The 13,375-nt window shown below is 40.4% G+C and overlaps 1 protein-coding gene across 2 annotated transcripts in view; it reads right to left on the bottom strand.

The window, feature by feature from the left end:
• CCDC91 (coiled-coil domain containing 91) overlaps positions 1 to 12,425 on the bottom strand; it is a 113,612-nt gene extending 101,187 nt beyond the window's left edge. The window contains exon 1 of one of the 2 annotated variants that reach the window (XM_030959909.1): positions 12,328 to 12,425. The gene's annotated coding sequence lies outside the window, so the exon portion shown is untranslated. Of the gene's footprint in view, positions 1 to 12,278 lie in introns of both variants that reach the window. The other variant, XM_030959910.1, reaches the window with a different exon arrangement.
• Between the last annotated feature and the right edge of the window lie 950 nt (positions 12,426 to 13,375).

Genomic DNA, 13,375 nt, shown 5'->3' with positions numbered 1-13,375 from the left:
AAGGAATATATGCTTCACAGGAAAATAAAAAGTAGAAAAAAACAACTAAACAAAACCAAACTCAGGGTAATACCAGGTTTTGGCATGATGCACTGCCTAGGAAAATCTGGTGCTGAGTGAATCACTTATTCTAAAAACTAACACTCCTTCATGAGAAGAAGAATCTTTAAAGTAAAAAAAAAAAAAACCTTTAAAAATTCTGTAGATCATTTTGTTATGCACTTAAAAACAAGGCTTTTTTTCTCTTAATTAAAAGTAAAACAAGATAGTAAAGGTCTAAATATAAAGGATAATCAGTACAACTGATAGTTAAATATTATGAAAAAAGATACTCTTTAACCTACATATAGACAGATCACAAAATCTGTGCAATGTCAGCGCATACAGGTTATCATTCTAATCTTCTGTCAGAAAAGCTGACATATGACCATTGATACATAAAAAAAAAAACAAAACCAAACCAAAAGAACCCAAAGAACCAAAAAATCCCACAAAATCAGCAGCACATGGTAAGATAGGATTATACTAACTAAATACATTATTTAAGATAGGATTGTCCTAAGTAGAAATACACAGCATTCTTTTTTCATTCCTCTATGTCTCCTAATGGACTGGAAGACTCACTTTTCCAATTAATAAAACAATTCCCTTCAGCTTCCTCCAAACCCTGAAAGTACAGCACCTCTCACAGGGAAAGGTACTCATTTCAGGCAAGAAAAAAAATACTAATCTATTTCTCTGACATGACATTATGTCTCAGAATTTCAAGTCCTTCTGATTTTATATCACTCAGTTGCTGGTCTTGAAAAAGAAAACCTTAAATAACGCTAATAATATTCATTTCATCCCAATCACCAATTAGAAATTCAGATTTTATGGAAGTTTAATGCAAAAACTGAAATACAACACAACTGGTCATTTAAAAACCCCTTTTAGTCCTTTATTTGCAAACTCTAGATATACTGTTAGAAGCAGATAAAGGCCAGATATTACTCTCCCTCCCACACAGAAAGAAGAATGTATCATCACTGCACCTTTTGCTCCCTTTATTAATACTTAAAAAGAAGACTTGATGACTTTTGTTCACATGTTAAGCAGATTAACTTGATTTTCCCAAATGCTCCACATCTTCCCGGTTTAAAAGAAACCAATTGAACAATTGGTTCTCCCAGCTAATTTATTTTAAACCACAATTTTGTAAGCCCTCTAAGACTTTTGCTAAACTGGAAGTAAATGCATGCCTAACAGATATTCATCCTAAAGTATAAAAGTTCCAGGCATGTAGAATACATGTGCAAGAACAAAACAGTAACAAGTTGTAGTGGACAGTTATTTATACAAGCACATAGTGAAATTAGAAATAATATACTTGAGAATTCATGGAATTATTTAAGGTAACAAGGGCCTTATATATTCACAGAGCCTAATAGCTTTTGATACCAGCACTATTTAAAGAGAACTACAGAAATTTATTCAAATTACTATGCAAAAGTATCCCTTCTGGCAATGCTGAGAAACCCTACAGAACGTTTGGGTTCCAAAGTGCAAACTACACACTACATGTAGAGTGATATCTTTTAACTATGTTAATTACTGAGCAATTACATAGTCTTCAGTCAGCAAAATTCCCAATGAAAACAAGTTCTGCTTGACTAAAGTCAGCAAGAAAAAACTTGAATATCACAACAATAACCATTAATGCCCTACACTTACACTCAATAGTAATTAAAAAAAAAACCACATTTAGCAACTTAAAGTTTCAGGTGATAACTATAATTTTCTGTAGAGGCTTTGACAAAGAAATGTATGTGAATGGCCAACGTCAAGCTAATCCAGCCATCTTCTAAAATATATGATTGTAAAAAAAATCAACTGAAAAACTCACAACTATCTCTCACAATTAATAGGTTATTCCTATCATCAAATGACTACTATCTCCAGGACAAATATTGCACAACTTACACAGAAGATTAATATTGTAAAGCATTTCACTAAATAGGAACAAAGAGAAAAATCCTTTTAAATGCCAAAATAATTTTAAGAAACTCAAACCCAGTGCATTCCATGAGAGCAGCTGCTCAAGAGGGAGCCTGGCTGGCTGGCACCAGAATTCTGACCAGGAGCCTACCAGTTCTAGTCTGCCTAAGACTAGAACTAAACTCAGCTCTGAGACTGCTGGTCTCCTTTCAGCCTTCCCTCTCTTTTTTATTTGGTGTGTGGGTTTATAATTCAAACCTTCTGGAGGAACCTGGACTGGATTAATAAGCAAAACCTAATCATTAGCCCCTGCTGTACCAAAGACACTGTCAGTGTTCCATCCTTTGTTAGCTTTACCAACTTCACATGTTCTGCAGTCATGTAGAGTCATGTAGGTTAAATACACATATTTTTTTAAATACAAAAATTTTTCATGGGATTCAATGTTGACATAAAATGTAACATAAAAAAAAATTTTTAAAAACCTCCACAAAACCCTTATTTATTACCTAGAGACTCTAATCAGATTATGGTGTATTTTACACCATGAGGAAATTGGAAACATTTTAGCATAGATGTTACTGGAAGACAACCATTTAAAATCAAATGTATTCTGTTTTTGCACCAATCTTGTTAACTTTTTTCCTTTTTTTTTTTTTTTTTAAATTCAAGTATGTTAGAAGGAGAGTTACTTCATTTCCGAGTGTGTTTTACATATACTACATCTAGTTCGTAACTTGTAAAAAGTGATTTACATTTTTGTAACTATTTTTGAGTACTCTTGCAACTCAGTATTCATCTGTTTCACTAAAAACATGTCTTTATTAAAGTTCACATCACAATAACTCAATAAATTAACCTCTTCCATTTTTCCTTAACACACTCTGGAATACATCAAGGCAATTTAGAAAGCCAGTGTCTTGTAAAAACATTTTGAAACCTTTTACTGATAAGTTCATTTTTTAACAGTATAATCTTGGTCCCCCATAAACGAATTCCAAAGGTGGTTAACTTCTAAAGGTATGCTCTGAAAGTACTAGGGATTTACACTACACTATTTCAGCTTGCTATAATAAAAAAAGAAAAATAAACAAATACAAAACAAAACCCAAAGAAACAACTACTAACTTTGCTCAACCATGAAAATACCACTGGGGAAAAACAGGTGTGTGTACCTAGATATAGGTATATATGTGTATATATATATATATCTGTGTATATAATATATATATATATATATATATTTATATAAAGAGAAAGACAAAGAACACACTTATTTTCAGATAGTGAAACAAAAGGATCTATGCATAGTCTTCAGGGCACACAGTCAATTTAAATGAAATAGCTTCCAAACATAAGTATAATTTCATTCAGTATTTGAAATTTTCAAGCATATTAGTTCTTGTCTCTTCTCCACTTAAAGATTCTTAAACCAATATTGTTGTTTCAACCCCAACAAGAGGGCAAGTCAGGCCTCTTTATAAACATTAAAGGCAGTTCATAAGTGCATTTGTAAGGATAATTTAACTAAATCCCAGGTACATTCAATATTGATGGAAGTTAAATAGCTGTATCACACACTTTTTGAGCTCTCTTTAATTAGAAAAAGTATTTATGAAAGTCCTAAAGCAGAACCTATTTTTTAGCTCCTACTAATAAATTTCATCTGGTCTTGGAGTATCAGGATCTCATTTTATCATTCATCACACTGTAATTAACCCTAAATTTCTGTAAGAATAATTTTCAAGTGGATTAGACAAAAGTGGTTTTAAAGTTCTCAGTTTCTGATGCCCCTTCCAGAGTCAGTTTACAATGCTACTGTCCATCAGCGCTAAACAAATGTGCAGGAACTTGTCCAGAGGAAAAGAAAAAAAAGAAAAAAGGGGAAAGGGGGCAGAAATTTTGGGTAAAAATCATGGGAAATGTGACTGAGGCAGAAATCCCAGTGGGAGTGTGTTACAGCCCACCCAACCAGGATGGAGACATAGGCCAATTAAACCTCCTGCTACCACCATAAAAGACAATACAAAAAGGATTTTATAAATACAACAACAAGAAAAGGAGGGCTGAATCTCCACCCTCACTGGATGCAGTGGAAAATAATAGTGAGAAAGAACGAGGAAAAGGCTGAGGTACTTAGTGCTGTCTTGGCCTCAGTCTTCTGTAGCAAGACCAGGTGTCCCCAGGGCAGCCAGCCCTGAGCTGCAAGAGAGGGAGAGGGAGCAGAATGAACCCCCACATTCCAGAAAATGATGCTGCTGTGCCTCTCACACACACACAGATCCACAGGGCTGGCTGGGATCCACCTGAGGGTGCTGAGCAAGCTGCTGAGAGAGCCACAGAGCCACTTCCAACCGTGCACCAGCAGTCCTGGCTATTTAGGCAGGTCCCAGTTGGTTGGACATTAGGAAGTAATCCTCCCACCTACAAACAGACAAACAGAGAGGGAAGGAGGATCTGACCTGATCTCCTGTGACAAGGTAACCCACGTTTTGGATGAGGGAAAGGCTTTGAATTTTTTTACCTGGACTTTAGTAGAACTTATCTTTTTCCAATGTCTTCACGTGGAGAAACTGGCTGCTCCTGGCTTGAACTTGTGCACTCTTTGCTGGGTAAAATAAAAGGCTGGGAGAACAGGGCCAGAGAATTGTGAACAGAGTGGCTGAGGGAGCTGGGAATGGAGAAAAGGATGCTTGGGGGGGACATTCTAGCTCTCCACAACTCAGGAGAGTGCAGCCAGATGGGGGTCAGGCTCTGCTCCCAGGGAACAAGGGACAGGAAAAGGGGAAAGAGCCTCAAGCTGCGCCAGGAGATGTTAAGATGGGATACTGGGGGAAAAAACCTTCCACAAAAGGTGGTCAAGCATTGGAAAACGCTGCCCAGGGCAGTGGTGGAGCCACCAGCCATGGAGGCATTTGAAAGATGTGGATGTGGCACCTGGGGACACAGGTTAGTGGTGAACTTGGCAGTTGGACCCAACCATCTTGAAGGTCTTTTCCAACCTTAACAATTCCATGATTTCAAACTCAGTACAACTTTTCTTCAGTCTGTAGTGGATCAGGCCAAGATACTGATTTTTCACTGTGGCAGTTTGTGAACTAAAAAAGCAAGCTGACTGTGGCATGTGCATCATGTGGAAACCTCTTCAGCAACTCACACTATTTCAGAAGCTGCACCCCACGGAAAGTCCTTTTAAAAGCTTAACTGGCAAATGCATGCTAAAATATTTTGGTTTCCATCTAAATCTACACTAAATTCCAATCCTCAGAGACAGGATTTCCACTTTATTTCTCTCTATACACACACACTAAGCTCAAGAACGGTAACACAGTAATGTGTTGTTAAAATCTTGAAAAAAGTAAGCCTAGCACAAAGAACTTGACTGTAGGCCTCTCTTCCTCAGAAATTTTTAAAAAATCCCAAACATCACGGTGTTCTGCAATAAACAGGAGAAAACATAGGTATTTAATATAAAAGGATATTAAAACAAATTCAAATTAAAGCAATTCCATCTTTCTGTAAACCCACCTCAAGATAAAAAAATTCTAGCAGTGGGTTCTGGCAAAGTATTTAGGAATAAAAAACTACAAGACAAAGTTTTCACAACAATACACAGAATATTGGATAGCTTTTACCTGCATTGACTTTATTCACAAACCTTAAGGAGACACAAAATAAACATTAAGGAAACAAAGAATGAACTCATAATATTTAGTACATTTATTTGTTTACAATCTAACGGAAGTTTAGATAACAAAATAATTTCTAAACCTTTGGAAGTTTTGTATTGCTAATATTTAAATTTTATGTGGAATCATTTCACTTGAATATAAACACCTGCAATGGAGACAACAAAATTACTTATGAGCTTCTAATTTTAAGGCTTATAAGGCTACTACAAAGAATCCTTTCATAATCTTGTATATTGAGATCAAATTGCTTATGAATTGATGTAATGGATTGTTAGTTTCTGCTTCCCAGACGAAGGGGGGTTTGTTCAGCTGGGTTTTTAAACGTTAAACTACTTCCACGACTAGGTTAGCTCCTGTTTTGCTGCAGGAGATTATATTCTCTTTTTGTGAGCATGGTTATTAACTGATGAAGCACCTCTAAACCTGTTCACTTTCTTCCAGATTTCTTCTGCCTCCAGCTGATGTGCCCAGCACATGTGCACCAGCAAGGATGTCTACAGCAGTGATTTTCTTGAAATGTCCACAGCTTAGGGCAAGCATCTGTCACCCCTTTCAGCTCATATTTATTCAATATCCTCTCCCACAGCTGCATCCCCTCCCCAGAGTGTTCACAGAACAGAATAGTTCCAGCTACAACAGACCTACAACAACCATGTGGTCCAACAGCCTGAGCCCTCACCAAGAGTCAGAGCACATTAGGAAGGGCATTGTCCAAGTGCCTCCGAGACATGGACACGCCTGGGGCACCGACCTGGGAGCCTCTGCCCTGCCTGGCCACCCTCATGGAGGGCACTCCTCAGCCTCCCTCTCTCCAAACTGGACAGACCCAAAGTCCTTGGCTGCTCCTCACAGGACATGCCTTCTATCATATCCATACTGAAGTATGGAATTTCCACTCCATTTTCATACACACTCGCAGTCACTTGAAAGAGATGATTGCCATTTGTGAATTTTTCATCTTCTACTCCAATCAAGAGACGCAGTGCTTTGGTGTGGCTGTGCTGAGAGCTCTCATGAATGCCATGGTTCATACCAGAGTGCAATTCTCCAGTATGTACAGAAACAAAACCCAATCAGCCAGCACACTCAAACACTGATAGCAATGGCCCTGTGAGCTTTTCTATAAGTAACACACATTAAATCCCTTTTTAAGTCCTTTGTTGAAGGAAAAGCAACAGCTCTAGTAACAGATCCTAGGCTACAGCCTTGAAATTACTAGTTTTCACACTGGAATGAGTTAGGATGTTTTGCACTTCAAAATGTGCTTGCACACCCTAAATGCTTCATTCCAAAGATACCAAGTTTTAAATACTGTCGGCCCTTAGTGCCAGATTCCAACTGTATTCCTGCAAGCAACCTACCCTCCAGCAGAGATTGCTTTGATTGATCTGCTACAGCCAGAGGAAAGACGAAGAGAAGCCAGAGTCTCAATTTGGAACCACCTCTGCTATCAGCATTAAATATTTTAATTACTTTTTCTCAAAGGAAACAAACAGCCCCAGCCATTACTGTTGCACAGGCGCCTAAAATCAATTTGTGTACACGCACAAAAATTTGCCATCTTTTCCAGGACTGCACTAAAAGGAGAGGAATATTCCTGGAGTCTATGGAAGAACGGGTCTGAATGGGTCTGAACCTGACTTATGTTTCACTGCAAGTGAATATTTGCCTATGTAATATTTGAGTATTATTATGCCCTATGTTATCAGATAAAGAGGTTCAAATTTGATTCTTTAATCAAGGAAAATACTGAATAGGTGAAAACTCTACATTCTAAAACTTACCTCAGTTGTTCATGGGAGCCCTAAAAATCAGGATTTAGCCCTGTATCATTTTCACTGAGTGGAAGGTTTTTAAAGACCTCAGAGTTCTACAAACTGCCTGAGATTTTAGGTTTGGTTTTTTTGGTTTTGTTTGTTTCTTTGGTTTTGTTTGTTTGTTTTTTGTTTGTTTGGGGTTTTTTTGTACTACATTAGCTCTATAGTTTACACATGCTTGATTTTCTTAAAACTAAAACTTAGGACTTTTGCAAATATAACACAAGACATATTTTTAAGCTAAATCCATTTCCAATTCTTCTCTGAAAGACATACAAATGAATGAATTTTTATCATTCCGATGACAAATACAAAAACCTGCTTTTCTCTGATGGGCATTACATAGGTATGATAGCTATTTCTCTTTCTGAGGATCCAAAATAACTTTATAAATATTATGCCCATGCCTCTAGCTGTGATTCAAAGGATGGGAACGTTTACTCGGCAGTGTCTGTAACAAGGTGATCACAGGAAATTTCAGCCTCATGAACACCAACAAACTTAAGGCAGACACAGATGTGATGGGAAAAAATAAATCTGATGGGAAACTGCAGAAAAACCCTATAAAAATTACATCCCTGAAAACCACTTGAGGAACATCCATTGCAACTTGTATGTGCAAGTAAAAAAACTTAATTCACTTTTTTCTTAATTCAGAAAGTCCTCTGTGATTACTTAGAAAGAAATTTATGGGTACAAAATTCTGTTTCTCCAACCACTCCCTATAATGGAATTTACATTTTTAATGGTTTAATTAAAAGAGTGGACAGAACCCCCAGAATTCATTTCAGTCACACCTAAAATAAATCTGCCAACTGAACAATGAGAAGGAAAAAAAGCCTGCCATGTCAGAAAAGCAAAATTCTTCACACTGGTCAATCCCAACACTTCAGGATAAAGTAATATAGATCCTACTGTATACCAAGAAAGTTTAGATAATATAATTCCACATTAAGAAAATTACAAAGCACTTGATTTTTATGTGCAAAAATATTACTACTTCTGAAGACTCAGGTCTAGAGAGCAGATACCTTTGCTTAAAGGATACAAAGTAATGAGGGAAGATTAGGGTTGCAAGAAGCCTTATCAGAAAAGATAAATCCAACCTTCAAATTTAAGGTATTTATTTTTACTAACACCAGCAGAGGTTATTTCCACATAAGTCTTAAGTCTTCAGAAGTATGAGGTAGAAAAAAGAAAAACAAGTCCTGCATTTTGAACTTCTGATGTATTCTTACATTTACATATATCAAAGTAACAAAGTAATGAAATGTAACAGATGTTAAAATACGGTGCCTGAAAGTCACCTTGAAACACTTTTCAGATGATCTGCCACTTACACTGCACTTAAAAGTAGATTTAGTCCACATGACTTAAAATTTAGAGTCTGTAGCCTGAGACTTGGAGTGTACTCAGGGGAAAACCCTACACAAAAAGCAAGCAAGCAAACAAACAAAACCCAGCTGCAAAAGTTCTGAGCATCAAGATTGGTTTAACAAGAATTTTTGTCTTTCATTATTATACCCAAATTAGATCTCATTGAGCAAAAAGAACTTCCCTGTAAGGGCACTTGAGCATGAAGCACTGCACAGATGGACAGCAGCAGATTCCACCACACATGAGGATATGGGGCCCTGCACACACAAACCAAACCTCAAGTACCTGAACATGGGCAGGAAGGCACCGTGAACTTTACATTTAAGGACTCACAGAAAGTGTGTTTCCATCATACCACAAATCTTTTCCCATTTGGTGTTGCAAGCTTTCCTGGAAGCTGGGTTTCCAGCCAAGCCCTCAGAGAGACACCACGCTTAGGTATCTGTCTCAGCAGTTCTGTAAAGATTTGGGGAGTTATTGCCCTTAAGATTGCAATCCAACTGTTCCTCTGGAGCAGAAATATGCTTCATAGCATAACTGCATTTTGGCATCTCTAAATCTGTGTGGTTGTCATCAGCCTGACACCACAGAAGCAGCTAACAGTACCTAGACAGCAGATACTCTTCACCAAGCTCTGGCAGTAGCTGTGTCCCTTGGAAAGAAATGTGAAGGAGCTGCCCCAACAGCCCATGGTTGTCTTCAAAGACATGCAGAAAACAGTCAAGGAACTCCTAATCAATTGCAAAAGGACTAAAACTGCACTGGGAGTTCTAGTGAGGCACAGTCTGATCACTTTGTCTCCAAATCCTCATGGAGGTTTCTGAGTGAACATGACAGAAGCAAATGTGTCATCTGGTATGCTCAGTTTTCAACCACTCCAGGTAGAATCAAACTGGTAGGAAGCCTTAAACTTAATTATAACAATGGTCAGATAAAGATTTGGATGAGAACAAATCCAAAGGCAACAGACCCTATTTCAATGCCAATTGCCTCAATCTGGTGTGCACATGACCCACCCACCCCCTCAGCTGAGCTAAAACACCATCTCAGCTTCAGTGTCCCAGAAAAACAGCAGAAAGTGTTACTGGTGGAACAATTCACACAGACACCTTGAGGCACAGAGCACATAAACTTATCTCCTGTTTTTAATTGTCTTGCTTTCAAAATACGATTAACAATCTCTTTAAGAGGCTCTGAAAAAAGGCTCTGGGATTATCTACCCTTCATTGAGCTTCCAAGCATCACCTGCTGTTTGAACGCTACTGTGATTTTCTTCTTTCAGATCCTACCAGCATGAGGGTCACCACTGCACTCAACAGACACTCTCTGCCCTGCAGTCTGTGTTTGAGGATAGTCAGCAGTCTGCTTCCAGTATTAGGGAGTGAGAAACTGATAGCCCTTGAAGGAAAAACAAGGAAGTAATTCCAACACTTGCATCAATATTTACTTTAGGCAGTCAAGCCATGGATGTGGAGGCGCTCAGACCATGGTCATATATTCAAAAAATATATGTGGAAGAGCAAAATCTGAAGAACAGAAAGGCAAACAGCCAGGAAGTGCTGAGAACAAAAACTACTAAGCAGGTCTACTGAAACAGGTGTTCAAGCACTGTGACAAACACTACCCGTAAATCCACTAAAACGCTGCAGCAAGGTGACAAAAGATGCATTCACAGTGTGCAATTGACTGGCAAAAAGAATTGCTAGGAGAGAAAAGAAAAACTGCTTATGAAATAAACTAGAGTCTACTGACAAGAACCAAAGCTGCAGGCAGAGCTCAGCATTGACAATATCCCAGAGCAGAAGGGTGGGCTCAGGCACTGAGGTATCAAGAGGACACAATAAACCCTGTTACACAGATCAGAAGCCTCAAAACTCCTAAAATATTTAAAGACCAAATTTACAGAAAGCGGTTTAGATGCCTGAAGATTCTGAGAGGTTTTCAGGAATACTTCAACACCTAACTCCATTTACAGTAACAGATACTAGGCGCCCACGCCCCTCTGAAAAATCACACAGGATATTTCACAACTGAAAGATTCTGGACAATGTTTGAAAACTTGGCCATGTGCAGCTTGGCCTTGGAAGCAGATGAACAAAGAACTCATAGCCAGGATTTCCAAACCTCTGGGCTAGAGAACTACTCCAAGGGTTGACAAGGACACCAATTTTCTGGTGCAGAGAAAGAAAATGCAGGGAAGGAAGGCAGGCCCCTGCTACTCCTCTGAACTAATTCTAAAATCCCCTTTTGTAGCGATCCTTATGCCCTGTGAAAAATGCATGTATTTTATAACTGGCTTTTAGCAAATATTAAAATCAATATTGTACGTGTTATGTTAGAAAGTAATGCTGTATTACTTCTCTTAAGTACTGTGTTAAATATAGTTTTAGGTTATAAAAAATGTTAAAATAGAAACTATGCTATGAAGAATACTTTTTTTAAAGAAAGGACTCACAGCGAGCTAGCAGCCACAGGACACCTAAATCTTTCAGAGAAAAAGAATTTATTGCCCTCTTATCAGAAGAAACGAACTTCATCCTGCCTTGAAGGTGCTGTTAGGATTCAGAGGAAGAAGTTATCAACCAGACAGAAACCTGTATTTGAATAGAATTTATGCATCATATATGAAATGTATGAATATGCAACAGGCTATTGTTTTTAAGGGTTAATCCTTTGTTAACGGGTGTCCTTTTTCGGGCTTGTGCTGCCCAGAAAAAGGTACCCAGGCGTCCGTAACTCTTTTGTCTCTATTGTCTCACATTGTCCTAATTCAAGTTGTCCAAATTATTATTACTCTAATTGTATTACTATTTTTATAACCATTTTATTACTATTAAACTTTTGAAATTTTAAAAACAAGTGATTGGCGTTTTTCACATGCCCCATCATTAAGGGCATCACCAGCGCCACACACGGGTGCCAGTGCTGCGGCACAGAGAGGGCTCGACAGGGCAGGCAGGTGAGGGGGCAAATGAAGGAAAGTGAAGGCAGGTGCAAGCAGGAAAAGGCAGGAAAGGGCAGGAGAAGGCAAGTGCTGGCAGGAGGAGACAGGTGAGGCCACGTGAAGACAGATGGAAGCAGGTAGAGGCAGGAGGAAACAGATGAAGCTGCAAGCAGCTGGAGGCAGGAGAATGGCGGCAGGTGTGAGCCGGACCTCAAAGGGCCCATCCCTGCAGCCACGCTGCGGCCGGGCTCTGCCGCCCGCTCGGCCAGCGCAGCTCCTGGCTGTGACCCGGGCTGGCAGGGCTGTGACCGGGGCTGGCAGGGCTGTGATCCGGGCTGGCAGGGCTCGTTCCCAGCCGGGACCAGCCCCCGCTCCTGCCGGCCTGCCCCGGCCCGTCCCCGCTCGCCGCCGGCGCGGCCTCACCCGGATGTGGATCCGGCCGCCCCCCCCGCTCCCCGCGGCCGAGGTCACCTGGATGCCTCCGAGCTGAATTGTCTGTCCCCAGGCTGGGCTGTCTCACCTTGTGTAAACGCAACTGATGGCGTCAGATAACTTCTACAATACGAGTTGCTTAATGAAGGAAACAACCTTGTGTTTGTAGCATTGCGTAAGATTGCATCACCGGATAAATATGCATTAGGTAGGCGGAGAGCGTGGATTAGATAGGCGGATCCATGTGAGTTTTGCTTTACAAAAGATTGTGAGTTATTACCACCTGAGCGTGGTTTGTGGAAAGCCCCACTGTGCGCCCTTTGGAGAATAAACAGTATTCATTCTGTAAACTCTCTAGACTGCTCTGTTTGTGTTTTGGGAGCTCCTGAAGTCGGGAACAGCCCCCGCAGCGCCGGGCGCTGCTGCTCATCCCGGCCGGGCTCGGGGCCGCCCCCGCCGCTCAGTGATCCTGCCGGGCAGCGCTACAAGCACGGCTGGAATCACAGCTGGCTGGAATCACGGCTCTAATCGCCCACGCCATCACCCCCGGCCCTCGATGGAGCCTCTGCCCCTTGCCCTTTGGGTCCCGGTCCGTGTTTGCTCACCCAGCCCGACCGTAGGTTCGGTGAGTGGCAGAGCGTCAGCGGTGTCTCTTCAGCGTCGTCCCAGAATCACAGGACCCTGAGGGTTGGAAGGAACATCTGGAGATCATCCAGTCCAACCTCTGTGCCAGGACAGGGTCACGCAGAGCAGGTGGCACAGAGGTGGGTTTGGAATGTCTCCAGAGTGGGAGTATCCACACCCTCCCTGGGCAGCTGTCCCAGTGCTCTGCCACCCTCAATGGGAAGAAGTTCTTCATCATATTATAATTAAACTTCTCGTGTTTTAGTTTATGGACTTTGCTCCTCATACAGTCAGTGGGTACTACTGCAAAGAGTTTGGTCCCTGCTCTTGGCACTCCTTTGAGATACTTATCTGCGTTAATGAGGTCCCCTCTCAGTCCTCTCTTCTCCAGAATAAACAGCCCCAGCTCCCACAGTCTCTCCTCACCAGAGACCTGCTCATCACTCATCACCTTTGTGGCCCTTCTCCTTGTCTTTCTTGTGCTGAGAAGCATGGAAATGAATCAGGAACTG

The sequence above is a fragment of the Camarhynchus parvulus genome, chromosome 1A, assembly GCF_901933205.1.
Source record: "Camarhynchus parvulus chromosome 1A, STF_HiC, whole genome shotgun sequence".
Lineage (NCBI taxonomy): Eukaryota > Metazoa > Chordata > Aves > Passeriformes > Thraupidae > Camarhynchus > Camarhynchus parvulus.
Note: the sequence above shows the minus strand (reverse complement) of the source record. Positions and strands in the feature narration are given on the sequence as shown.